This window comes from Oryctolagus cuniculus, chromosome 2 (genome assembly GCF_964237555.1).
Source record: "Oryctolagus cuniculus chromosome 2, mOryCun1.1, whole genome shotgun sequence".
In the NCBI taxonomy this organism is placed as follows: domain Eukaryota; kingdom Metazoa; phylum Chordata; class Mammalia; order Lagomorpha; family Leporidae; genus Oryctolagus; species Oryctolagus cuniculus.
This window is the reverse complement of record NC_091433.1, coordinates 67,055,137-67,081,144: the sequence shown is the minus strand read 5'-3', so window position 1 is coordinate 67,081,144 and position 26,008 is coordinate 67,055,137. Positions and strand designations below refer to the sequence as shown.

The following is a 26,008-nucleotide window of genomic DNA, read 5'->3' as shown; positions in this document are numbered from 1 at the left end:
AAATAATGGGTCTTGCTTTTTAATCCATTCAATTAGTGTGTATTTTTTTAACTGGAGAGTTGGGGCCATTTACATTCAAGGTTACTATTTATAAGTAATGACTTGGCCCTGCTATTTGCTATTTCTCCATAAATAAATAGTCCTATTGTTTCCTTTGGATTTCCTTTGCACTTTTACTGGGATATTTCTGCCTTCACATTCTTTAAAATGGTAACTGCCTTTCTGTGTTTCTATGTGTAGCACATCTTTAAGCATCATTCACATGGCTGGACAAATGGTGACAAATTCTTTTTTTTTTTTTGACTGGCAGAGTGTACAGTGAGAGAGAGAGAGAGAGAAAGGTCTTTTTCCGTTGGTTCACCCCCCCCCCCCCCCAGTGGCTGCTGCGGCTGGTGCGCTGTGGCTGGCACACCGTGCTGATCCAAAGCCTGGAGCCAGGTGCTTCTCCTGGTCTCCCATGTGGGTGCAGGGCCCAAGCACTTGGGCCATCCTCCACTGCACTCCTGGGCCACAGCAGAGAGCTGGACTGGAAGAGGAGTGACCAGGACTAGAACCTGGCACCCATATGGGATGCTGGCGCCACAGGCGGAGGATTAACCAAATGAGCCATGGCACCGGCCCCCCAAAGTACAACTTTTGAATTATAGTGGCTTTTGCCCCCATAACCTCCCTCCCACCTCCCACTCCCTCTCCCATCCCATTCTTCATCAAGATTCATTTTCAATTATCTTTATATACAGAAGATCAACTTAGTATATACTAAGTAACGATTTCAACAGTCTGCACCCACACAGACACACAAGGTATAAAGTGCTGTTTGAGTAGTAGTTTTACCATTAATTCGCATAGTACAACACATTAAGGACAGAGACCCTACATGGGGAGCAGGTGTACAATGACTCCCGTTGTTGATTTAACAGTTGACACTTTTGTTTCTGGCATCAGTAGTCACCCTAGGCTCTTGTCAGGAGTTGCCACGGCTATGGAAGCCTCTTGAGTTCACCAACTCAGATCTTATTTAGACAAGGCTATAGTCAAAGTGGAAGTTCTCTCCTCCCTTCAGAGAAAGGTACCTAACGTGGAGCTTATTTTTAAGCTGTATTTATTTTTTTTATTTTTTATTTTTTTTTTTGACAGGCAGAGTGGACAGAGAGAGACAGAGAGAAAGGTCTTCCTTTGCCGTTGGTTCACCCTCCAATGGCTGCCGCGGCCAGCGCGCTGCGGCCGGCGCACTGCGCTGATCTGATGGCAGGAGCCAGGTACTTCTCCTGGTCTCCCATGGGGTGCAGGGCCCAAGCACCTGGGCCATCCTCCACTGCACTCCCTGGCCACAGCAGAGAGCTGGCCTGGAAGAGGGGCAACCGGGACAGAATCCGGCGCCCCGACCGGGACTAGAACCCGGTGTGCCGGCGCCACAGGCAGAGGATTAGCCTAGTGAGCCGCGGCGCCGGCCTAGCTGTATTTATTTATATGACATGCAGAGTTGGAGGGAGAGGGAAAGAGGGAGGGAGGCAAGAAAGGAGGGCTATCTTCCATCACCTGGTTCAGTCTTCAAATACCTGCAATGGCCTGGGCTGGGCCAGGGGCCCCAGAAGCTCTCTGGCCACCTTCAGCTGCCTTCACTGGCACAGCCGCAGGGATCTGGATAGGAAGTGAGACAGCCAGGACTCCAGCTGATGCTCATATGGGATGCCAGCATCGCAGGTGGTGGCCTAATCTGCACCACAACACTGGCCCCTAACACGGACTTTTAACTCTCCAGTTACTATGGAAGCCTCTGCCACTAAGTGACTTTGACTTCAGCACCCTCTTGCTTCTTATGCATACATTACAGGTAGCCTAAAAAGGCACTGGGTGCATTCCTGAAATTCTTCTTGACTCTCCTCTTGAGATTCTTCACTAGAAGAAAATGTTTAAAAACCCAAACCTATGATTGATGTGGAAACTCTTGGGTACTAGTGGCTGCTTGCACGCTCTCTCTGTCTCTCTGAGATTAAAAAGGAAATTTTCCTTTCAGTCCTGAAGAAGTTTGACTTTGACCTGGAAGAGTATTTTTGACAAGGTCCTGAAGTTGGGGGGGGGGGTGCACCTGTGGAAACAGCCTGACTGGCCTCAGTTGTCTGAATTTCCTGAGACACTGCCTGGGTGACGGGTGGAAAGGACCCGGCACCAGCTCCTCGCCCTGCCCGGGCACAGGTGCTACTGCTCCTCAGGGCTGGTGTTGCCATCCTTCTAACCCACTGGGTCCTACCAGGCCCGAGATAAACTTCCTTAGACTCCGTGCGTCTTGGTGGATCTGTGTCTCCTGGGAAGTCAGCTGATGGGAGCAGAGGTGCTACAGGAATGAAACTGCTGTGTTCTTTCTAACATTATTAGTGCTGTTGTTAAAATGACTGACATGGGAGCAAGGCTGCCACTGCTGGCTGCCGTGACCATCACAGAGCCTGGGAGGGCAGAGAAGGACGCAGTGGGTGGGGCTGACTCCCCCCGCATACCTCCTGCATGTCCCTCCGTGCCGCACTTTATTTTTAGGTTTTACCTTCTGCAGCACTTGACCTTTTGCCTGGATAGAGCAGCGTGCTTTGGAGCTCAGACACACAGCCCTCCCTCTCCCATGCAACCCGGGGGATGTACATGTACTTATTTTTGAAGGCATGTGTGGATATAGTATATATTTTGGAAGTAATCTTAACAAAAACCCAACATTTTTATGTTAGGATTTGAAGGAGAATATACCCCCAAAAGTTTTCCTGTGACTCACTCATGGAGTATTCTAAATCACTGTGAAAATAATAGCAGGTGTTTTTATCAAATGGTAGTCTACTTTGTACTACCTCACGACTTTTAAAATTGATGTTACTGGCCGGCGCCGCGGCTCACTAGGCTAATCCTCCGCCTAGCGGCGCCGGCACACCGGGTTCTAGTCCCGGTCGGGGCGCCGGATTCTGTCCCGGTTGCCCCTCTTCCAGGCCAGCCCTCTGCTGTGGCCCAGGGAGTGCAGTGGAGGATGGCCCAGGTGCTTGGGCCCTGCACCCCATGGGAGACCAGGAAAAGCACCTGGCTCCTGGCTCCTGCCATCGGATCAGCGCGGTGCGCCGGCCGCAGCGCGCCGGCCGCGGCGGCCACTGGAGGGTGAACCAACGGCAAAGGAAGACCTTTCTCTCTGTCTCTCTCTCTCACTGTCCACTCTGCCTGTAAAAAAAAAAAAAAAATTGATGTTACTGATATGAAACTTAGTGGATTTATGTACACAGAAATGACTAATTTTCTGAAATGTAGAAAAAATTATCACATTGTTATACTTTTTAATGGTTGCAAGAGACCAAGTAGTACCCCAAATTAAAGTGCTAAATATCCAAACTGATAAGGAATATACTTAAATGCACTGCTCAATGACAGCTTAAGTTCTGGGTGATCTCACTATTGTGCAAATATTAGAGAATGCACTTAGACAAACTAAGACAGCTAGGATGTGACTGGGCGATATAATCTTAGGGGACCACTGTGTTGTGCGAACTCTGTCGATGACCAAGAAGTCTTTGTGCAGCACATGACTGTAATTTTGGGAAGCATGCGCTGGAACCTTGTTCAGTATTGTCCCAGGATGAGTACTGGGACACCAGGTACTCAGCAATGTAATCCAGTATGACAGGACTCCTTGCTGCCTCGTCCCTGTCACCTTCAACCGTGTCTCCACCGATATTTCATCATACAGCTCAAGCATTTTCTAAATGCTATGCCTCTAAGAACCCTCCTAGGGCCTTGCAACTTGTTCTGGCAACTTTCTACCCCTGTCTCCCTGGCAAATTGTTTCTGAAGAGTTAGCTGCTCTTCCTGCTGTCCATCGTCATGCAGTCCGTGGGCTGCAGCGCTCCCACCTGTTGGAGATGCGCTCTCCCTGAGCTTGCCATGGACCCCCACGTTGTTAAATAAATCATGTGCTCTAGTCCTTGTTTGATTTCTCTGAAATATTTATTTCATTGCCCACCCATGCCTTTCTGAACGCGTATTTATTTAGCTTCTATGATGTAATTCTCCTGAGTTTGCTCTCTCTCTGGATTTTCCTTTATGGATTCCTTTGTAGGCTCTAGTTCCTGTCCAGTGAGTTTTCTTCTTTTGTGTGTTCTTGGAAATTCTCCCACAGTCGCCTCCAGTGGTGCCTTTCCTGTCTCCGTGAGAGCAAAGGCATGAGTTAGGGCACAGAGTGAATGTGCTGATAAAATGAACACTCTTCACTTTGCAGCTAGTCCAGCCCGCCTTCCTCACCCCTACCCCACCTCTCCACCACCCCCACCCAGAGGGAGAGGTGCTGCTCAGATGGTCCTCGGCCAATACTCTCAGGCCTATTGGGTGTCCATTGGCAGTCCTCTGGGCAAAGCCCAGATGGAGTGGGACACTCCTGGGGTAGCTGCTTCCACAGTAGCAGGTGTGTGTGTGTAGGGGGGGCATGCCACTTCTCCTCTGCCCTGTTTCCTGTATTTATCTTGCTTCACTACTGTGGGGAGCAGCCCGGACTGGACTGAGTTACTGGAATTAAGACTTATTCTATGCATCTGCTCTCCCACAATATGGCGCTGGGAGAGAAGTAAACAGCTTCCGCACAGCTGCCTCCAGTTCAGCCAATAAACTGTAGGACTTGCTCCTGATTGGAGAGCAGCGTACTCGGCGTGTGGGCAGCCGAGTTAGGATTGGCGGAGGAGGACTATAAAGGAGGAGAGAGACGGCATGCACCAGGAACATCTAAGGGGAACATCTAGCTGAAGGAACACCTGTGCAGCCCCCGAGAAAGCCGGCCGGCGGTGTGCCGCTCCCCTGCGGAAGTGGGGAATGCGGCCAGGGGGAACTGCCCTTCCACGGAGGTGGAAGGGATAGTAGCCAACCCGGGAGGAACCAGCAGCAAACCCGGGGAGGGCCGAGCAGACGAAAGAACAGCGCAGGGTCCTGTGTTGCTCCTCCATGAAGAGGGGGAGCGACATAATGGTGCCGTGACTCGGATATGAAGCCTAGGCAGGGTTTAGTGTCGTTCCCCCACGAAGACGGGGAGCGACAACTACCATCCCAGGTGTGATAGAACCAAAACAGAACATGGGCTGGCTGTCTCTGGTGGGTTATTTTCCTTACCATGTGAGAGCACCACATGGGCATACGTCCTCTGGGATTGGGTGACCACGTGCTTCAGGGCCAGAAAAGGGAGTTTGAAGAGTTCTTCTTTTCTCTCTTCTTTTGATTTATTCATTTGAAAGACAGTGTGGAGAAAGAGAGGTCTTTTATCTGTTGGTTGACTCCCCAAATGCCTGCAACAGGTGAGGCTGGGCCAGGCAAATGCCAGGAGCCTGGAATATCAACATTAGCCTTGCTTTGGACTTACGTGTACACATATCTGGGTAACAACTTATTTTATTAATATATTTCAATGTGTTGGGTTTTTTCTCTTTTCATAATCATCTGTAATGCAAGAAAAGAAACCCACAAACAAAACCCTCTAAATTTTAGAAGAGTTGTTTCTTTTTGTTAAGAAATCCAAACATTGGGAAGATTAATCAAAGTAAAGCAGAAAACTAAAGGAATAGTTTTAAGTCAGTGGAAAAGAGAACGAAGCCAAGGCTGGGTCCTGACTCTGTATCCTCTTTTCATCCTAAGGCCTTAAGTGGTATTCTTCACATTACATTTTAAAATAGATTTTATAATGACAGAAGAATCAGCTCCACCTCCACTGTATCTGGAACCGTAGACAAATTGGTGCACTTGCTTCGCCATGCCAGCATCTAGCTCCCTGCTAATGCACCTGGGAAAGTAGTGGGAGATGGCCCGTGTGCCTGACCCCTGCTACCTATGTGGGAGACCCAGGTGGAGTTCCTGACTTCTGGCTTCAGCCTGGCATAGCCCTGGCCTTTGCAACCATTTGGGGCATGAACCAGAGGATGGAAGACCTCTATCTGCAATTCTGCCTTTCAAATAAACAAAATAAATCTTTTTTTAAAGGATTATTTGAAAAGCAGAGTTAGAGAGGCAGAGGTAGAGAGAGTTCATTCCATCCACTGGTTCACTCCCCATACGGCCACAACAGCCAGAGCTGACCCTATCAGAAGCCAGGAGCTTCCTCTGAGTCTCCCACGTGGTTGCAGGGGCCCAAGTACTTGGGCGATCTTCTGTTTTCCCAGGTCATAGGAACGAGCTGGATTGGAAGACTCGAACCAGTGCCCATAAGGGGTGTCAGTGCTGCAGGCAGTGGCTTTACCCACTATGCCACAGTGCCAGCCTCCAAAATAAATCTTAAAAAATGAAATGGTGGAGAATCCTAAACCATCTGCAGTTTGGTTTTTATGTCGCTAGTTATCCTGTAGATTGTGAAGCTGCATCTTGAAAAGATGCTTTTCTTCCCCCTTCCTCTACCAAGCTGTCTAAAGAACACATATGACTGCACACAAAAGTCAAAATTATGGCCGGCGCCGCGGCTCACTAGGCTAATCCTCCGCCTTGCGGTGCCGGCACACAGGGTTCTAGTCCTGGTCGGGGCGCCGGATTCTGTCCCAGTTGCCCCTCTTCCAGGCCAGCCCTCTGCTGTGGCCAGGGAGTGCAGTGGAGGATGGCCCAGGTGCTTGGGCCCTGCACCCCATGGGAGACCAGGAAAAGCACCTGGCTCCTGGCTCCTGCCATCGGATCAGCGCGGTGCGCCAGCCGCAGCGCACCGGCCGCGGCGGCCATTGGAGGGTGAACCAACGGCAAAGGAAGACCTTTCTCTCTGTCTCTCTCTCTCACTGTCCACTCTGCCTGTCAAAGAAAAAAAAAAAAAAGTCAAAATTACTTATCCTACAAGTGATTTTATCTTTTTTAAAAAGATTATTTATTTGAAGGAGTCACACAGAGGAGAGGCAGAGAGAGAGAGAGAGGTCTTCCATCCACTGCTTCACTCCCCAAATGGCCATAACAGCTGGAGCTGCGCCAATCCGAAGCCAGGAGCCAGAAGCTTCTTCGTGTTGCCCACATGGGTGCAGAGGTTTAAGGACCTGGGCCATCTTCTACTGCTTTCCCAGGCCAGCAGAGAGCTGGATGGGAAGTGGAGCAGTTGGGACTCGAACAGGTGCCCACATGGGATGCTGGCATTGCAGGTGGCAGCTTTACCCGCTATGCCACAGCACCGGCCCCCAATGATTTTATCTTAAAGTTCTATTACCTTGTAATATGAAGGAATGATTGAACACTTTTTCAGGAAGTTAGAACTGCAGCTACTGGATTTCCTAGGGCAAGCTCCATATTTCTTTGTTTTTCGCTTTTTTTTTTTTTTTTAGCAGAAAGGTTGGTAAATTGAAAGAAAATATTGTTAGTCAATAGAAATTCCAAACACCCTTTTAAAGCAGGTAATAAATCTATGTGTGCTATGTTTCAATAAAATATAAATAACGGAATCTTTGGTAATTTCATTTTCCATGGCGTACACTCATGAAACATTTTTTGTCTTTCCATGCCAAATTACAGAGAAAAGTTGTTTTTAAATAAGGTTATCAAAGAAAACTCAGTGAACTATCATTTTAAGAATTTCTGAAATCAGTTGACCAAGGGTGAGAGATGTTAGGTGTTATCCTACCCAGCAAAAAAACTACCAATGATAATTTCCTAAATTGTAATTACAATATGAAGAATTAACCATTTTATTTCCTTCTCTATGCACACATCTTGTAATCAAATGACTCACTTCTGCTTCTATATGGTGTGAATCAGTTCTTCATCATGCATGGTTGGAGCAGGAGAGACTTTTATTGGTGCTGCGATGATGAAAACCTTGAAGCCACCAGATGGCAGAGTGTCCTTGGATTAGATTGGATGCTGCATTTCTCACCGTGTCAAATGTAGCTTCCAGCTGTAGAGCAACCCTCATATCTTTTACTCATGAACCCCTAAAATAATTTTGAAACATGTGTATCACTCAAAAACTCTTAAGTTCATTCAAAATTATTCAACGAGAAGTTTAAGTAGGGGCTGACATTTGGCCTAGCAGGTAAGCTGCTGGCTGGAGCACACACCTCCTGTGTTGGAATGCCTCAGTCCCCTACTCAGCTCTGCTCCAGGTTCCAGCTTCTGCTAATGAGCACCCTGGGAGGCAGCAGTGATGGCTCAAGTGTTGGGGTTCTTGCCACCCCGCTAGGAGACCTGGATTAAGTTCTCAGTTCCTGGCTTTGGCTTACCACAGTCCCCAGGTACTCAGGAGTGACCCAGTGGACGGGAACTTTATACCTCTCAAATATATACATTTTAAACATGAATTTTGAATTTAAATAACTAAAGAGAAGTAACTTCTGAAATATTGTAAATACTGAAACTTTAAAATTGCTATATTATTCTTTAATTGATTATGGAATAGCACAAGGATTTGACAACCACCATCTGTTTTTTCAAAATTCTAAAATAAGCTCATCTTTCACAGCTGAATACTTAATAGCACTCCTTTTTTCCTCACAATAGGTTTTTCTGTTTTCCTACACAGAATTATCTATCAAATTTTAAAAAATCTATGGAAAATGGAATTGAAAACTAAGTTTATTTTAGCACAAAATTTTTGAAGAGGGCATTTAGCCTAGTGGTTAAGACTTGCACAACCCACATTGGAGTACTTGGGTCCCTTTCTTGGCTTTGGTTTCTGACTCCAGTGTCCTGTCAGTGACGACACTGCCACTGAAGACAGTGTTAACAGCTCAGATCACTGGGTCTTTGCCTCCTACTTGGGAGACCTGGATGGTGTTTCCAGCTCCTGGTTTTGGTCCCAGACCACTCCTGGCTGTTGTGGGCATTTGGGGAGTGAACCAGCAGATGAAAGCTCTGTAGGTTTGTCTGTTTCTGTTTGTCTGCTTCTCAAATGAAAAAATTTTGACATCTGTTTTCACAAAGTTCATGGAAATTTTATATTGTGACAAAACTATACATAGATTTCAGACTTTTTGCACCAAAGTAAACTTATCTTTTAATCCCATTTTCCATGAACTCTTTGAAGTTCCCTCATAATAATATAAAAATTCTAAGATTTAAAAAAGATATAATCACCCTGTTATACTTCTCTGCTAGGTATGACTATATAGCTAGAGCCAATGCTTCGTTATTTCTTGTAACCGTAAGATGTTAAGTGTCCATTTTTCACTACTGTATAGTTAATCCAACATCATAAACATTAATATTGATTGGAAATGCGTTTCTAGATGGGATAGGTTTTTTTTTTTACACTCCCAGATGATGCACCTGGAGGGTTCTGGATGGGGGAGAATCAAACCTTTCTTTCATAACCTGGGAGGAGGACCCTCCTGAAAGAAGAGAAAGGAGACTCAACACAATGTAAGCTTATTAACTTTACTATAGGAGAGCAGGTTAATTTTAGGAAAGAGTATGTGTGTGAATTAGGGATCTAGAAATGGGTTTCCTTCGAATAGTGGTTCTCAACTGATCATGCCCCCTAGGGGAAATTTGACTGTGTTTGGAAATGTTTTTTGTTGTCAGAGCTGGGGGCAGGGCTGTTGTTAACCTACCCTGTTCCCCAAAGCCACACAGCTGCGACCCTAAAACCTACCCAGTGCTCAATAAATGTTTGTGGCAGGAAGCAGAAAAGAGGGCTGGAGGTGCACGACTACTGCAGGAAGAGCTCCACTCGCTGTCTGGGGCTCTTGCAGTTAAAGTCGCTGACGTCTCCAGAGTACGGCCCTCTCTTGGGTTTTCATACGCTTTTCTTAACCAAAAGAAAAACTTCCAAGAATGAAATAAAAAAATTTCTGAATTCTCCCAGTATATATTCGCTCTTGTATTAATTTGAAATATTCTGAAAAACATAAAAGGACAACAATGACTCATAATGACACCACTTAAATTGTACCTCTAGAAAATAATAAATACCAGCCCCTGTTTTGCTTAGCCATACTTTGCCTAGATAATGTCTGCTAATTAGTTCATGCCTATTCTCTGTTTTTCCTAGGTTCATAAAGACCATTTTATATTTTTAGAGCATTAAGATGATTCCAAAAGTCTTTTTAAGATTCTTTCCTTACTAGCATTAAAAGCACTTTGTTCCATTGAAATTATGTGTATACACAGACACACACACGTTATATGTGCACTATGAGGAATGAAGAACCACATTTTTAAAAAAATTCATATTTATTGGGACACATTGTTAAGTATGGATTAACACAGGGAAAGTTTGCAGGTTGAAATCAGCCAAGGAAGGAAGTACACGAGGCACAATCCAAGAATACTAAACATGGAACTTCCGCTGTCCTGCCCCCATGGAGTCCCAGACATGTGATTTTTTCAGTACCGTGGGTAGTACTATGCATGGAATATTGCCATCTGGGGGAGCTCAGCTGAGCCTGGGGATTCTAAGTGTTTATTGTACATGTGACTGATTGCCTGTCTGGCTGATCTCAGTCTCCTTGTCTTCAGCCTCCTTGGTCTAGTAGATATTTTGTGACCCAAAGCCCTCACTCTCACACTGTTGGTCATTGGGATGCAGTCAGCCCCACCCTAAATGTTATCTGGTGTGGTCCACTCTATTCCCACCTTACATTGTCAGACTACCAGGATAATCCAAGCCCAGGACATCAGAGTCCCCCATCTCCCATGACATCCAAGGGCATGGATGTTACCTCCCAGAAGTCGAGGGCAAAGCCAGACCTCTTTAGGGGTAAGGTTAAAGTCTCTACTACATAGACATACAGAAAGTATATATGCACCCATTTCAAAACTAGTGAGTTTTGCAAGAAGCATACATCTGTTAGCTATCACATCAGTCAATATAAAGACAATTCCATCACCCAGGAAGTTCCCTCATGAGAGGGAGAGAGAGACACTATCAAGCAATGTGTATTACATGGAGTGGTTTCTTTCGTTCGGCAAGTTTTTGTGATCCACTCATGATACGTAAGTACTTCGTTAGTGCTAGTTAGTAGTTAGTATTCCACAATACAATATGGCACAATTTATTCACCTGGTGAACATTATGGTTTCCAGGTCGGGGCTATTTTGCACAAAGCTGCTTTCAACATGGATGTATAGGTCTTTGTGTAGTAATATTTTCATTCATTTTGGGTAAATAGTTAAGAGTGGAATTGCTGGATTGAATGGTAAACATGGCTTAATTTACAAGAAGCTGCTGAACTGTTTCCAAAGTGGTTGTAACATTTCACATTCCCAACAGCAATTTAAGAGAATTCAATTGCTTCATCGCCTCTCTGACTCACGATGCTGTGAGTCTAATTTAGCTATGTTAGTGGATGCATAAAGTAGTTTCTCTTTGTGGTTTTAATTTGCATAGATGCTGAATATCTTTTCATGAGTTTAGCAGCTGCCATACATACCCTTTTGTGTGTCTAATGATTTTTTGCCTATTTTTTTAAAAAATATATTTATTTGAAAGGCAGAGTTATAGAGAAAGACAGGGAGAGAGGTCTTCCACCCATTGGTTCACTCCCTGAATGGCCGAAACTGGGTCGATTGGAAGACAGGAGTCAGGAGCTTCTTTTGGGTCTCCCACATGGGTGCAGAGGCTCAAGTTTCTCTTTTCTAGTTTTTCTTGACATAGCAGTCATATAAGGACAACTAAGAAAACCTGATGTGCTAAAGTAACTATCTGTATGGATACTTTTATCTTTGTTCACACACTCAGGTGAGAAAGTAAGCTTCAAAGAAATTAAACACCCGGACCCAGATTCCACAGCTAATTCCAAAGCCTGTGTTCTTTCTTATTATTCTGTGCATGTGCTGGGTCCGTTTGATTTTAGATATACTGAGTGTGTATTTTGGCAGCTTGTGGAGGGAGAGGCTGAGAGGAGGATGGGGGAAGGGACTGGATCTGGGACTTCTGTTGGCCCAGGTTGTTCTGCCTGCAGTTACTAATCCCCTTCATGGATGGGGAACCTTTGTTTTGTTTTGTTTTCACCAAGGATCATTTGGATATCTATAACATCATTTGCAGGCCATATAAAATAATCAGCTTAAAAATTAGCCTGCTATAGGTTTATTGAGTTGAGTCCCAATCTGAAGTGGCTTTGGCAGGGCCAGACCAGATGCAGGCCTTGGGTGGCCTGCAGGCTGCGTGTTCCCCAACCCCACAAGACTGGGTAACTCAGGGAGGCTCCAGGAGAGCTACGCCAAATGGGGCCAACAGAAACAGAAAATCAGAAGCCCAGCTCTTCAGGAAGTCTAACCACTCAGCAGGCCAGTTAGGTTGTCACATGCTCTGCCACAATGTTTAAGATCCTCCTTTTGTTTAAAAATATTAGTGACTTCCTGAAATTGTAATTAAGACTTGAGCTGCAGTTTTATGCGTAATCAATAGTTTTGTTGGTACCTCTGTCAGATTTCCTCATTCAAGTCATGGAATTCTTTGAATTCTTATTCTAGTGACTAACCCTATTTATGCTCAACTCCCTTTTGAAATCTTTAACACACCGTTAATTCCCAACTTGGCAGATGTGGAAGTTTTACCTACTTATTCTGCAAGTTGGAGACACTGGCAGTCTCATTACATTTTATTAAGGTCTTTCTACTTGATGACCTGAGTCTCTGTAAAGTGCACAGCAAAGATCAAATGCTCATTGGAATCATGAAGTTATAGTCTCTTAAATCAACACTACAGTATCCATTATTGAATAATCCTACTGGATTCTGGGTCTTGGGGATTTCCTTTCTAAGACTGCTGCATCTGAAAATCCAGAGGATCACAATTAGACTGAGTGAAGAGGCTGTGCATATTCAGATATGCACAATGTGTCAGTTATAACAAATTTCAATAATTTTTTAAAATTAGGATTTGAAAAATTGACGAGCCACTTTTCTTTCCTTTAAACCTACCCTCCCCCCCAAAAAAAATCTCCACTGAAAGAAGTCTTCTTTAAAGACATATATTGTCTATACTTCATAAACAAGAGCTAACTCATTGAGAGTGACAGGTAGATATGGCAGTAAAAACCAAAAATGAGTTTTATATCCATATATATATATGAAGTCAGATAAAAATATATGTACTAAAAAAGGAAAAGTGACCAATGATGAAATAATAAATTGCTTCTTTGGAATCTTTTCAAAGTGTTTTAAAAATGTCCATTCTTACAGTATTCTGCAAGAAGGTATTATACAGTCTTGGTATTTGATAACTAAGATCACAAAGATGTAAAATGCACTTTCCCCTCCTCCTCTGAGCCTACAGCTGAAGCAGTGAGGGAACCAACATCCCACAACTCTGCCTTGTACTTGGACCATGCTTTACCCTGCTCACTGTGCTGTGCCTGGGGATGCAGATACCCATCCCACCCGATAGGGGTTAGCTGGGCCCACTGAGAAAGGGCCATGACAAAGAATAGCTTAGACATCACTCCACGTCAGGCACAGAAAGAGAACAACTAATGGGTGAGAAGAGTCAAGTGATACTGATTGGTGGCTCCCCAGGGTTGAATTCAGAACATGTTCTGCTGTCTCCTGAGTGCCAAGATTTGATGGAAAGGGCAAAGGACAACTTGAACAATGTGGGCTGGGCGGGTGAAATCTCCATTCATTGTTGTTCACGTGGGAATGGAGTGCTGAGAGTGAGAGAGCTCTTGACAGGGCTCCCTGCCAGTAGCAGCCCCTTGTCCCTTATCAGAAACCTAATGCTCGCTGTCTCTTTCCCTTCCCTGCTGAAGTTGGAAGAGTGTGAAGAGAGCATATTGGTACCAGAGGGGAGAGATTCTGTAAGAGGGCCTTTGTCCTCAATGGGAAAAGAATAGGCAAGTGGGGAAAAAAGGAGATCCAAGAAGAAAGAAGAGAGTTAAAAGTCAGAAAAACATTTTGGAAAATAGGCTAAATGGGAAAAAAAAAAACTTGAAAATAGTCCTGGGTCACTAGAACACACTTTTATTTTTGGGTTGGGGGAATGGGAGAAGCAATGGAAGAGAAAAAAGACACAACTCAAGAAGCTAAATTTTAAAGAGAAAGTGAATATAATCCATATATGTGTGTTCATATATATATATACATTAACAGAGGGTTAAATAAATTATAGTATATGCCCACAATGGAATACCATATAGATTTTCAAAATTAATGTCTACAAATATTTCTATAAATATCTAAGATTGATTTAATAAAGTAAAATGAATAATTTTTAAAATATAATTTTATTAAAAATAATGTTAGTCTATGGGAAAGAATCTGGAAGATGAAGCGTCAAGCAGCCAAGGATATTATTTCTGATGGAAAGGAGAAAAAAGGAGAGCAATCGTGGGAGGGGATTATATTTATATTATATATTTTTTAATTGTTCAAAGCAATTTTTATAAAGTCATAATTTTGTGTATCAGGAAAAAATAAGTATAGAAATAAGATGTTTCCAAAAAAAAGTTGGGAAGAGAACATTTTGTAACTTGCAATAAAACTAAATGTTTGTACACATGTGCATATACACAGATGTATGTATCTATGAAAGGGTGATCCCAATGTAAAGTTTTAATTTCATTTAAAGAATGTTGTTCTTATAGATGCTAAACTTTTAAAATATCATTATGGTTATAAATGTATTCTATATTAACTCTAAAACAGAATAATCCATAGTAATAACTTGATCAATTGATGGCTAATATTTTTCAATGATTGGATATTTTCTACTGATTAACTTCAATTAGTTTTCAGCTCTTCTGAAACATTTTGTAAATCTCATAAAGCAATTACAACTGCTTTTAATTTAAAGACAGTTCCTCTCACAAGAGATTCACAAAGTACTAAGAAAGTGACACCAAAACATTTTACATATATATTGAAATCCACTGACACACTATTTGAAATCAGATCTTTAGAAAACAGCAGAATTTGGATGCTGGGCTGGATTGCAGTCATTCTACATAGATAGACCCAAATGTTGTCACTTGGGAAATGATGAGTAGGTTACCCATGAAAAATCGAGTAATGGCAATCACTTCACCTTGACCTTTGGGTATCCTTACACTTACCATTTAGGAAAACCTCCTATGTGAAATAAGATGAACATTTTAGTGTATTAGAAAATCGCAGCCACAACTATATCCCCCCCAAAAGTATAAATCATCTGTTGCGTTCAAAGCAACACAGGCACCGTGCTTGGCTGGCCTGTTGTGGTCTGGTCGGTGTCCTGTTTAACAGGAGTTCATCAGTAATCCGCTCACACAGGGCTGGGACTCTGCCCCAAACGAATGTTAGCAGAACACGAATGGTCTGCAATGGAAAAACGTACACTGAGACTTAAAATACGATTTTGGAAACTTTTGAAGGCCTGTATTATCCATTTCAGGTCGAAGACATGTAAAACTTGAGACATTTCTCCCTATAGTATTGTAAAAAAATAAAAAGAATAGCAGCAAGGCTGGGAAAGTCAGGACAGGTGGGGGTCGTTAACACCCGGGACAGTATGAAAAGGACACAGGAAATGGTCCCTTTTCGGGCCACCTGGACCAGGCTGAGGTCCTGGGGCAGCTCACCAGGGGACACATCTCTTGGCCTGGAGAAGAAATACTGATTTGTAATGGCAGCTATGAAACGGACACCATGATAATTTTACCTCAGAGATAACAAAAATTACCACTGCTCTTTGGGCCCTTCCTCCTCAGAAGCACCCAGTGCCCCAATTTTTCCTTCTGTCTGAGGTGGCCGCCTTCCCGGCATGCCCCCACTTCCGCTCCCATGGTGCGCTGCCTCTGGGACTCCTGGCAATCGGTGCTCGTACCAGGAGATTTCCGTTCCGTGCATCAGGAAGGGGGCCTGCTGTGAGGTAACAAACCTTCCTCAACCTTAGATTTCCGCTGAGTTCCCTAATACATGGAAAATCTCCCTCACCTCCTCCCACAGCTTCCCATGTGACCTTCCAAATCCTGAGCCGCCAGCGGCCCCGCCCAGCGTTTGTCCACCAGGGAATGAGCCGCGTTTCCACAAATCAACCACCCTCCCGTTAGACAATCTAGGGAGAACACCTGTTTAGGATCAAAACATTTCCTCTTCATTCTTTGTATAAATCTCCAGCCTTGTCCTGTCTGAGCTGTTATTCACTGTCTAATTGCCTTGTTTCCAGTAACTCAAATGAAAAAAATTGTGCAGAAACTGAGTTTTATTATGTCTTCAGGAACAAAGAATGCAAAGGGAGTCTGAGGAAGCCGGCCACCCACTTTTCTTCAGTTGTAGTGTTGAGGGGAATGCAAACTTTACCCAATTGTATTGTTAATATGAATATCTGACATTAAGAATTCAGAAATGGGGCCGGTGCTGTGGCATAGCGGGTGAATCCCCTGCCTGCATTGCTGGCAGCCCATGTGGGCACTGGTTCGAGTCCCAGCTGCTCCAAGTCTGATCCAGCTCTCTGCTATGGCCTGGAAAAGCAGTGGAAGATGGCCCAACTGCTTGGGCCCCTGCACCCACATGGGAGACCTAGAGGAGGCTCCTGGCTCCTGGCTTCAGATTTGCCCAGCTCCAGCTATTGTGGTCATTTGGGGAGTAAACTAGTGGATGGAAGACCTCTCTCTCTCTCTCTCTCTCTCTCTCTCTCTCTCTCTCTCTCTCCTCCCCCCCCCTTTCCCTCATTCCATCCCCATAACTTTGCCTTTCAAATAAGTAAATCTAAAAAAGAATTCAGAATTTATGATTTTGTGTGTTTACAATATTTTATGGACCAGTTTGTATCTAGAAATAATCCTCTTGGTAGATTGTGTTTATCTTGCTCTTTTTATAGATGAAGGTACAATATCTGAAAGATTAAGTGACTTGCTAAACACATCTCTTAAGTGGCAGAACCGAGAACTCAAACTCAGGACTTTTCACTTTATAACTCATGCTTAGAAATTCCTTTTTGAATGTGTTCATATTCAAAGTCCTTCACTTGTATTCCTGTTGGTTAACATAAGTAAGGATCCAACCTATGATATCAAATATCCTTTTCTTTTTGACAGTAATATGATAAACAAAACAGAACCCCATATAGAGTATAGCTCAAGGAAGTCCAGTTAAGAGGTCCTCTCTGGGCTTGGGCTGACCCTGGACTGCTTATGGTTCGTAATACTAGGATCACACCAGAAATGCATGTCCCTTAGACTCAGCCCCAGCTCCCCTATGGAGCCTTTCAAGCTAATGGATCTCCTAGGATGGTATCGGCCTTACTTTTAGCATGGAAGGGAGAAAAGACAAGACTAATACTCAGGACATGTGGTGGGTATGTCACATGCCAAGAGATCTGTCCTATATGATGAGGGTTAATGGATTTTCCCGTCACCCTGGGTTTGATCAGGGTTCTCTAGATGTTGTGCTTCTGTTTAAACATCTAATAATGTTGGAAAAGTTTATCTGGAACATTTGTTTAAGGTCTGGATTATTTCTCCATTTTGAAATATAGGCTAAAGATACTTGGACCAGAGCTTGAGAGTTTATTTCATAATAGTACCCAGATGTTTTCTGAGGGAACATAGTACTAAAGATTTTGACAATGAAAGGAACAGAGGTGATGAACAGTTTTTCCTGTACTATGTATCTTTGTATTTTATAAACAAAGTGGTCTGGTTGGGAAAGAGTCAGAAATGACAGAAAGTTTTAAAAAGCCCCAAATATTTCTTTAAAGAAGTTGAGGATCATCTTTAAATAATTTTGAATATTAAATATTTAATTATGCTGTAAGATAAATTTAAGCATCCAATTAAACAGATTTATTAGCAAAATATGTGATACTGTCTAGAGATTTGGTTGAACAATACTAAAATGCAATGAAATAAATCCAAGTTTGTGACAAGTATAGCATTACCATTGTTCCAAAACATATTATTGTCTTTGATATATTGAGCTAATACAGATTGTATTTTTTGTTTTTGTTTCTGAAAAATATGTCATTAAGTAAAAATTACTAAGTTCTTAATGGAAGGCTCAGAAGCACATCAGCTGTTACTTGCAGGAGAGAATAAAAGCTTTTCATTAAATGTCAGGCCTCATCTTCTCGCCTTAAGTCTTTCAGGTTCCTTGGAAATGCCACTTCTCTAACAACAAAGTCTGATGGTTTATGTTTTTACTTGATTTTTAAAGTTACTTTTTGCATCCTGTACACAAATATTATGTTTTGGTATTTAAAACTGATGAATAACAGAAAAGGAGAAATTATATACTAGGATTTCTACTTTTTTGTATGTATGAAAGTTCTTTCCCTTGCTTATTTGTTGTACAGAAAAATGTATAGAGTAAATTAAAAAAATCAAGATATTGCTGGTTATGGAATTTAAAACAGCCTGCCAGTGACTGACTTTTTTGTTTTGGGGGAGAAATATCCGAAGTTAATTTTCTCCCTAAAGGAAAATTAAATTTACTTGTGACAGGTTATTATTTAGGCGCACTGGATCTGTTCTAAAATACTATCTTTGGGATATATGCCTTAAGTCTACCTTCTAAGTGATGAAGGTCTTTGAGATACATTAAAATGGAGTCTCTTTTCTAAAGTCTAGGGTGCACTATCGTTATTTCAAAATCCACTTGTATAGTGTTAAAGTTTAGCTTTGGATGGATGGACATTGTCATAATGTTACCATACATTAACGTTTATCTATGGAAGAGTATTGGACAGACATTTTACTGTAAGGGAACATATACTACATAGGAAAGGAGGGAAATGACAGTCCCGCTCAAGCAGTAAGGATATTTGAATGATCATTTTGAAGGCACCAGAGTTAGTACACAGGGTTCAAATTCAAACTCTACCAGATACTAGCTATGTGAGGTTTCACTGTACATTGCAGATAATAGTAGTCCATACCTCACAGTGTCCTTGTAAGGATTAAATACAGCAGTACATGTAATGTGTTTGGCATGTAGTAAGCACTCAATAAATGTTGACTATTATTACAGCTGAGAACTTAAGCTACTTCCCCATTACTTGTAGAGACAACATTTGAGGAGCCCAAATAGGGGCTAGATGGCTATGTTTGAGATTTCTTTTGGAATCTAAATCTGTGTGACCTTACCCATTTTCCTGGGAAACCCTTCAATTGCCTAACCTATATATGATGTCCAGATTTTCTTGCCAAAATGCTCCTCTGGGTTTTTGTCCTTCATCCAAATTCTCATTCCTTTCCTTCCTCTGAAATCCTGCTGCTGTGCCCCTAGAACATCCAGTCCATGAGAAGCAACCTCTGCTTCATTCTCCAGATCTGCTAATGCTGCCTTACCCTCTGGTTTAATAAGACCCTGGCTCCCTGCCAAGGGCACTGCTTCCCCTGAAGCCATTTCAAAAGGAAGCCACCCATTCTGTTCACTCACGTCATTTCCAGACTGTTTCTCTTTAGACACACTATTGGGACAGTGAGGTGATACGGATCCTTAATAATTGGCAGGGTTATATTTTGATGACAATGCATGAAAAATGTTTAGCACACTATGAAGCATGTTAAATCCTCAGTGTTAGTTTTTACCCTCGAGTCTACCTTTTAAACAAAAGACAGCTTTGAGACAGTTAAGAATGTAAGCTTTCTTGGGTAAAGTCCAAAATAACTACACCTATGAAATCATCTATTCAACCTATCCCTGGCTAGTGTTTCTTACCTGTTCTAGCCCATCCTACTTTCCCCCTGTTGTCACCACATAGCTGTTCTCTCCAACCTGGAACACAGCTCAGATTCTGTTTCCCACATTAACCATTTGCTTGTCAATATTCAAAACTCTTGCTTTTTTTGTCTCCTGTTCTGGCATATTTACAAACCTGGGTGGGCCCAGCTGCTCCTCCTTGCTTCACCTGCACCCAGGCTCCTTAGTGCTGCTTGCGAAGATCCTCCTGGCTTCACTCCCCCACACTAATCTCAGCAAATAATCTTGCATCCTACTTCATAGTAAAATAAGAAAAACGGGCCATATGTTTAAAAGCTATAGCTACATACTTCCTCATTTCAGTGGAAGAGAGATTTTTTTCTTCTGTCTACTGTATTCTTGATCTTGCTTTCACAGGATCCGCTGACAGTTTCTTCTCTTTTGTTCTGTTTTTAAATTCTGCCATGGTACTACCCCATCAGCATTTAACAGTGCTTACATTCCTCATCTTTAAAAAAAAAAAAAAAACAAAAAAACAAAACACTCCCTGATGCTAACACCACCCACTTCCTGGTTGTTTTCTGTTTCCTTTCCCCTTGTTTGCTAAATTTCTACAGAGGGGTTTACATTCTCTGTTCTTCCTGTTCCGTTCACTCCTTGTCCTGCTGTAATATGAGCTGGAAGCCCTTCACTCCACACCTGCTTTCACTGGGGCCGTTAATCACATCTGTCTAGATTCAGTGGGAATTTGCCACAGCTGCTGCTGCTGTCCTCAACCAGAAATTTTTCCTCTTCTTGAAAGCCTTGGTTCTGCTTCTAAAGCCTTTCAACTGATTAAATCAGGCCCACCCCTTACTGAAACTCAACTGCTTAGGAATTTTAATCATATTTGTAAAATACCTTGAAGTATCACCTAGATTAGTGTTTGATTGAGAAACTGGGGATTGTTAGCCTAGTCAAATTGACACGTCGAAAACAGCATCTCTAATAGCATCCTAAGCCTTCCGAATAAAGCCCATGCTTTTAAACATTAGTTGTTTATCATGGCTACAGTCTGGCACCTGTCTGGTCTCTCCCTTCTCTGGCCTGAACTTTAGGCTTTAATGAGATTAGAATCCGTTGGTTTCTACAATGTGCCTGTTTTCTACCTAGAATGCCCTTTCTCTCTACTTACCTAACCAATACTTTGCTCATCCCTTCCTTACAGATGCCCTTAATCAGAGTTAGGCTGGGTTGTCAAAAACCTCCCTTAATATCCTGTATGCTTCACCACATTTTATTACAACTTTTTATTTACTGTTTGTCTTTCCTGTTACAAATGAAGCTAGGACTTATCACTGTATTCTAAGTACTTAATATAGTGCCTAATCCATATTTCATGCCTTCCAGATATTTGTTGAATAAGTAGAATAAAGAATAAGAGTGGTTTCAGGGACAGGAATTTGGTGTACCAGTTAAGATACCACTTGAGACACCTGCATCCCATATTGAAGTTCCACATTTCAAGTCCTGGCTCCATTTTCCATTCCAGCTTCCTGCTAGTATGTACCCCAGGAGGCAGCAGACAATGACTCTAGTACTTGAGTCCCTGCCACTCATGTGGGAAACCCGGATTGAGTTCTGCCTGGCCCAGTCCTGCCTGTCACAGGCATTTGGGGAGTGAGGCAGTAGAAGGACAATCTCTCTGTCTCCATCTGCCTGTGTCTCTGCCTTGCAAATGAAATGAAAATAAATAATTTTTAAAAGTTCATGAAAAATTTATATTGAAAATATGTTTTCAATGTTATTTTACTCTGTTAGAAATCTAGCTAATTTGTGACTGAGCTTTCCATATTTAATAAAAAGTATAAAATGTATTCCAAATGAAACATGTCTGACTTTATTTTTCACTGTATAAGTCATTCACTCTCTATTAGAATGGTAATAAATAGAAGCTTTTAAAAGTTGCTCCTTGGGCCAGTGCTGTGGCATAGCGGGGTAAAGCCACCACCTGCAGTGCCAGCATCCCATATGGGCACTGGTTCTAGTCCCAGTTGCTCCACTTCCAATCCAGCTCTCTGCTATTGCCTGGGAAAGCAGTAGAAGATGGCCCGAGTCCTTGGGCCCCTGCACCCATGTGGGAGACCCAGAAGAAGCTCCTGGTTCCTGGCTTCGGATCAGCGCAGCTCTGGCCATTGCGGCCAATTGGGGAGAGAACCAGTGGATGGAAGATCCCTCTCTCTCTCTCTCTCTGCCTCTCCTCTCTCTGTGTAACTCTTTCAAATAAATAAATAAATTTTTGACAAAAACCATTTCTCCTTGTAATGTTATTTCAATATTGTCTTAAAATTTTTATTTATTTGAGACAGAGAAAAGAAAGAGAACACATGCTCTCCCTTCCAGTGTTTACTGTCCTAATGTTTTCAATGACCTGGAGAGCCAAAGTGGAGCAGGGCACTCAACTTGGTTCTCCCACATGGGTGGCAGGAGCCCAGTTACCTGAGTCATGCTGGCTGCCTCCCAGGGTCTGCAGTGATGGGAAACTGGAGTCAGGAGCTGGAGCTGTGTATCAAGCCCTGGTACTCCAATGTAGGACACAGGTGTTTTAGTGGGTATCTTACCCACTAGGCTAACCACTTGCCCCTATTCTTTCGTAAATTGACAAATAAAACTTGTATGTATTTTTATATATAACATGTTGTTTTGAAATATATTTACCTTGTGGAATGGCTATTGATTCAATTAACATATGCACTACCTCACAACCTAGAATTTCTTCCTTCCCCTTAAGATTTATTTATTTATGTGTAAGGCTGAGTTTACAGAGAGAGAGAGAGAGGTCTTCCATCTGCTGGTTCACTCCCCAAATGACTGCAATGGCCAGAGCAGGGCTGGTCTGTCCAAAGCCTGGAGCCAGGAGCTTTTTCCAGGTCTCTCACATGGGTGGCAGAGGCCCAAGGACTTGGGCCTTTTTCTGCTGCTTTCCCAGGCTTATTAGCATGGTGCTGGGTTAGAAGTGGAGCAGCCAGAACGTGAATGAGCACCCATATGGGATGCTGGTGTCACAGGCAGAGACTTAACCTGCTGGCCCCAGGAGTTCCCCTCTCTCTCTCTCTCTCTCTCTCTCTCTCTCTCTTTTAAGATTCATTTATTTTGTTTGAAATGCAGAGTTAAAGAGAGGGAGAGGGAGAGGGAGGGAGAGAGAGAGAGGTCTTCCATCCACTGGTTCACTCCCCATCAGCTGAAATGGCCGGAGCTGGGCCGATCCAAAGCCGGAAGCCAGGAGCTTCCTCCAGGTCTCCCACGAGGGTACAGGGGCCCAAGGACTTGGGCCATCTTCCACTGCTTTCCCAGGCCACAGCAGAGAGCTGGATCAGAAGTGGAGCAGCCAGGACTCGAACCGGTGCCAATATGGGATGCCAGCACTGCAGCGGTGGCTTTACCCGTGACGCCACAGCATCAGCTCCTCTTTTCATAAGTACATGTACCCTTCAGTAGATGTGAGTTAGTCATTTGTTCATTTATTAAATATTTATTGAGCACCTTCCAGTCATTGTTATGTAAGTTCAGGGTTGTAGTGGTGATTAAGACAAGGCATCTATTTTCATGTAGCTTACATGAGAAGTGAAGACAACAGACAGTGATCGACTAGACAATAAACCAGTAGGATAGCTTCAGGTGGTGGGAAGAGCAATAAGGAAAATAATAAGTGTGATGATAAATAGTGACTGGGATGTTGAGGTGGGAGGGAAGTTTGTGGTTATGGAAAGCCTCCTTTTATCAACAATAAGACGAAGGTATTTGAGCCATTAGGAAAATACATTTCCCAATAAAGGGAGTATGTGCATATTATAAAAGTTAACATCCCTGCACCCGCATGGGAGACCAGGAGAAGCACCTGGCTCCTGGCTTTGGGTCAGCGCGGCGCGCCGGCCGCGGCGGCCTTTGGAGGGTGAACCAATGGCAAAGGAAGACCTTTCTCTCTGTCTCTCTCTCTCTCTCACTGTCCACTATGCCTGACCAAAAAAAAAAAAAAAAATTAACATTCCACTTTCAAGGTTATCTTTCTTTTCATACAAATGAAATCAAGGGCTCAGGGAATTAAATTGCCCAAGGCCTTGTACAGCTACAAAGTGGCAAAGCTGCCATCTGAATGTAGATCCAACTCTGAAAGCCCATGCTGTCTCCACTGCATCATATTGCCATTCATGGAGAAGATTTGTGGAGAAGAAAAAGGCTGCCTATGTTTCTGTTAGGTTTGAATGATCTACTCGGGCATATTTTTTGTAGAATTTTTTAACCTGTTCTCTATGTCAATAATAAAACAATATGCAACACTTACTTGATACTTCCTGTTGTTCAAGACACTATTATTTGCTTTATCTCACTGTCTCATGATCACTCAGTAAGATATAGAGGAGTTGCAGGCCACTGGAGATTTGAGACAACTGGACTATGAAAGTGAAGTAGTTTCTCCATGATTGCATAGCTGTATAATTATGTGTAATGATGGATATAAGCCATATATATTAAACTAATATCTATATATTTTTTAATAAAGTCTCTTGGCTTTTAATCTGGTAATATTTTTCTGGTATGTCTATAAAGAGAATCTGTGTCTTTAGAAATACCAAGTTTAAATCTAAATAAAACTTCAGAATTTTCATTTCTCAGGCAAAATGCCAAAGATTTACCCATTAACAGTAGGAACTCCATTGATAGGGAATTATAAATAAAAGAGAATAAAGAGAACAAGAATAGAAACTAAGTGTAACTTTTTTCTACCTTTTTCCCCCTAATTTTATACAAGTGAAAAAAAGCCCCCAACTGCAGAGCCCCTGACATGCTGTTCAAATTCAAGTACTTCTGAAATACAAATGTGTGATAACTTAATTCTTTGCAGCCTAAACCATTTTTGTTTGTTGTGATGTTGGTTTGTGTGTTTTATAATTATCAAGAAAGTAATAATGAAAATGGAAAAAAAAAACACTTTTTGATGTTATTCTTCCATTGCTTTGCCAAAAGAAAATATATTCTCCTCTTCCAAAAGTCAGCTGGGTTTTATCAGCTTTGCAGAATCGTGAATGAATGCCTTGTTCATTATTATTGCTTAAGTCATTCTTATTTATGCCAGTGATTCAAGGATTATGTTTTGATTGTTCTTGAGAGATGAAAACACTTTCTTGCTGATGAATAAACACTGCCACTTTTAAAATATTTGTATGCAAAATGTCCTTAAAGCCATCGTGGAATGCTTTGCAAGAGCATTAGGAAGCTGTTTTTCGAAAGGCACTTTTTTTCTTTACCTTTTTTTTCTCGTGCTAAGCAGTCCAATTGAAAGGCCTTTCAGAGTTAACTTGTTTAAGCAATACCAGTGTTTTAGTGTAATGAATAACTTTTGATAGAAGACAATCACACGCAGTTCAGCACGCCGGGGTATTTCTATTTCTGTGCACCACCAGTGCGGGGATTCCGTGGTAGAATCTCTTTCTTTGAGAAAGCTGAAGCCATCAAAACCCTGATTAACCTCTGATATTCACGTGGTGCTCTTGATCTTGAGGACCGCCGCAGTAACAAAGCATTAATGGCAGCCATATGCTTAGGGTATTGTGGGTCGGGGTGACCCAGATGTGAACTTGGGGGTGACTGATGCTAACTGCCGTTTGTTTCAGGTTTGGTGTGGAGATTACTGATGAAGAGCTTGAGTTGCTACTTGACAGAATCCCCCTTGATGAAGATGGGAATGTCACATCTCCCCAGCTCGCGGCCATGTTGGAGTCCTGGTAACTCCTCTTTCACATTTGCTCAGTCCTTAATAATGGTTTTGCTTGACATTCAGAGAGCATACCCCCTGAAAGGATTAAGATTATTTAGAATGTATTGCTTTGTATCTCATTTATGAATATTTTAAAGTGACAGGAAATTTCCAGAATATGATTACCAATGTTTTTATAAAGTAGAATCTTTTACTGTAGAACCACGACAATATATTTTAAAATATTTGCTATCTCGGCACTTAAAAATTGGTTATGGGAGAAGACAGTGTGACTGAGATGACAGGGGGTGTGTAAACCATGTTTTCCACGTTGGGAAGAAAATTGCTCTAAGTAGCAAAAGTCAGGTGCTAGAGAAGGACTTTCCCCAGCTACCCCAAGCACTCTTCCACACTCTTCCTCACTTCCCTCTAACTTTTCCCCGCTTATAAGACTTCTCGCTCCTTCCTTCCCGTGGGGTCCAGCTTGGACAGCAGCACATATGGCTGTTGATGATGGATTGTACTGAAAACAGCAAGAATGCTAACTGTAACTATGTTTTCTATTTATATTTCTCTGTCATGGAACTCCCCTTTTTGCTCTTTTCCAACATCCCTTTATGGATTTTGTAGAGTGGTTAGAGCTTAAGTATTTAAATGTGGTCAGTGTTGACCATTTTATTCCTCAAATACCTCAAGGCATGTTGTAGTCCTAGGCAGTTGGTGTTTTTGGCTGAGGCCACTGATAGGTGA

At 42.6% G+C, this 26,008-nt stretch overlaps 1 long non-coding RNA gene across 1 annotated transcript in view; it reads left to right on the top strand.

Annotated features, from left to right (window-relative positions):
• LOC138848482 (uncharacterized) overlaps positions 1-25,286 on the top strand; it is a 39,470-nt gene extending 14,184 nt beyond the window's left edge. Inside the window, exon 3 of the long non-coding RNA XR_011386312.1 lies at positions 25,176-25,286. This is a non-coding gene — a long non-coding RNA (uncharacterized lncRNA). The remainder of the gene's footprint in view (positions 1-25,175) is intronic.
• The last annotated feature ends 722 nt before the right edge of the window (positions 25,287-26,008 follow it).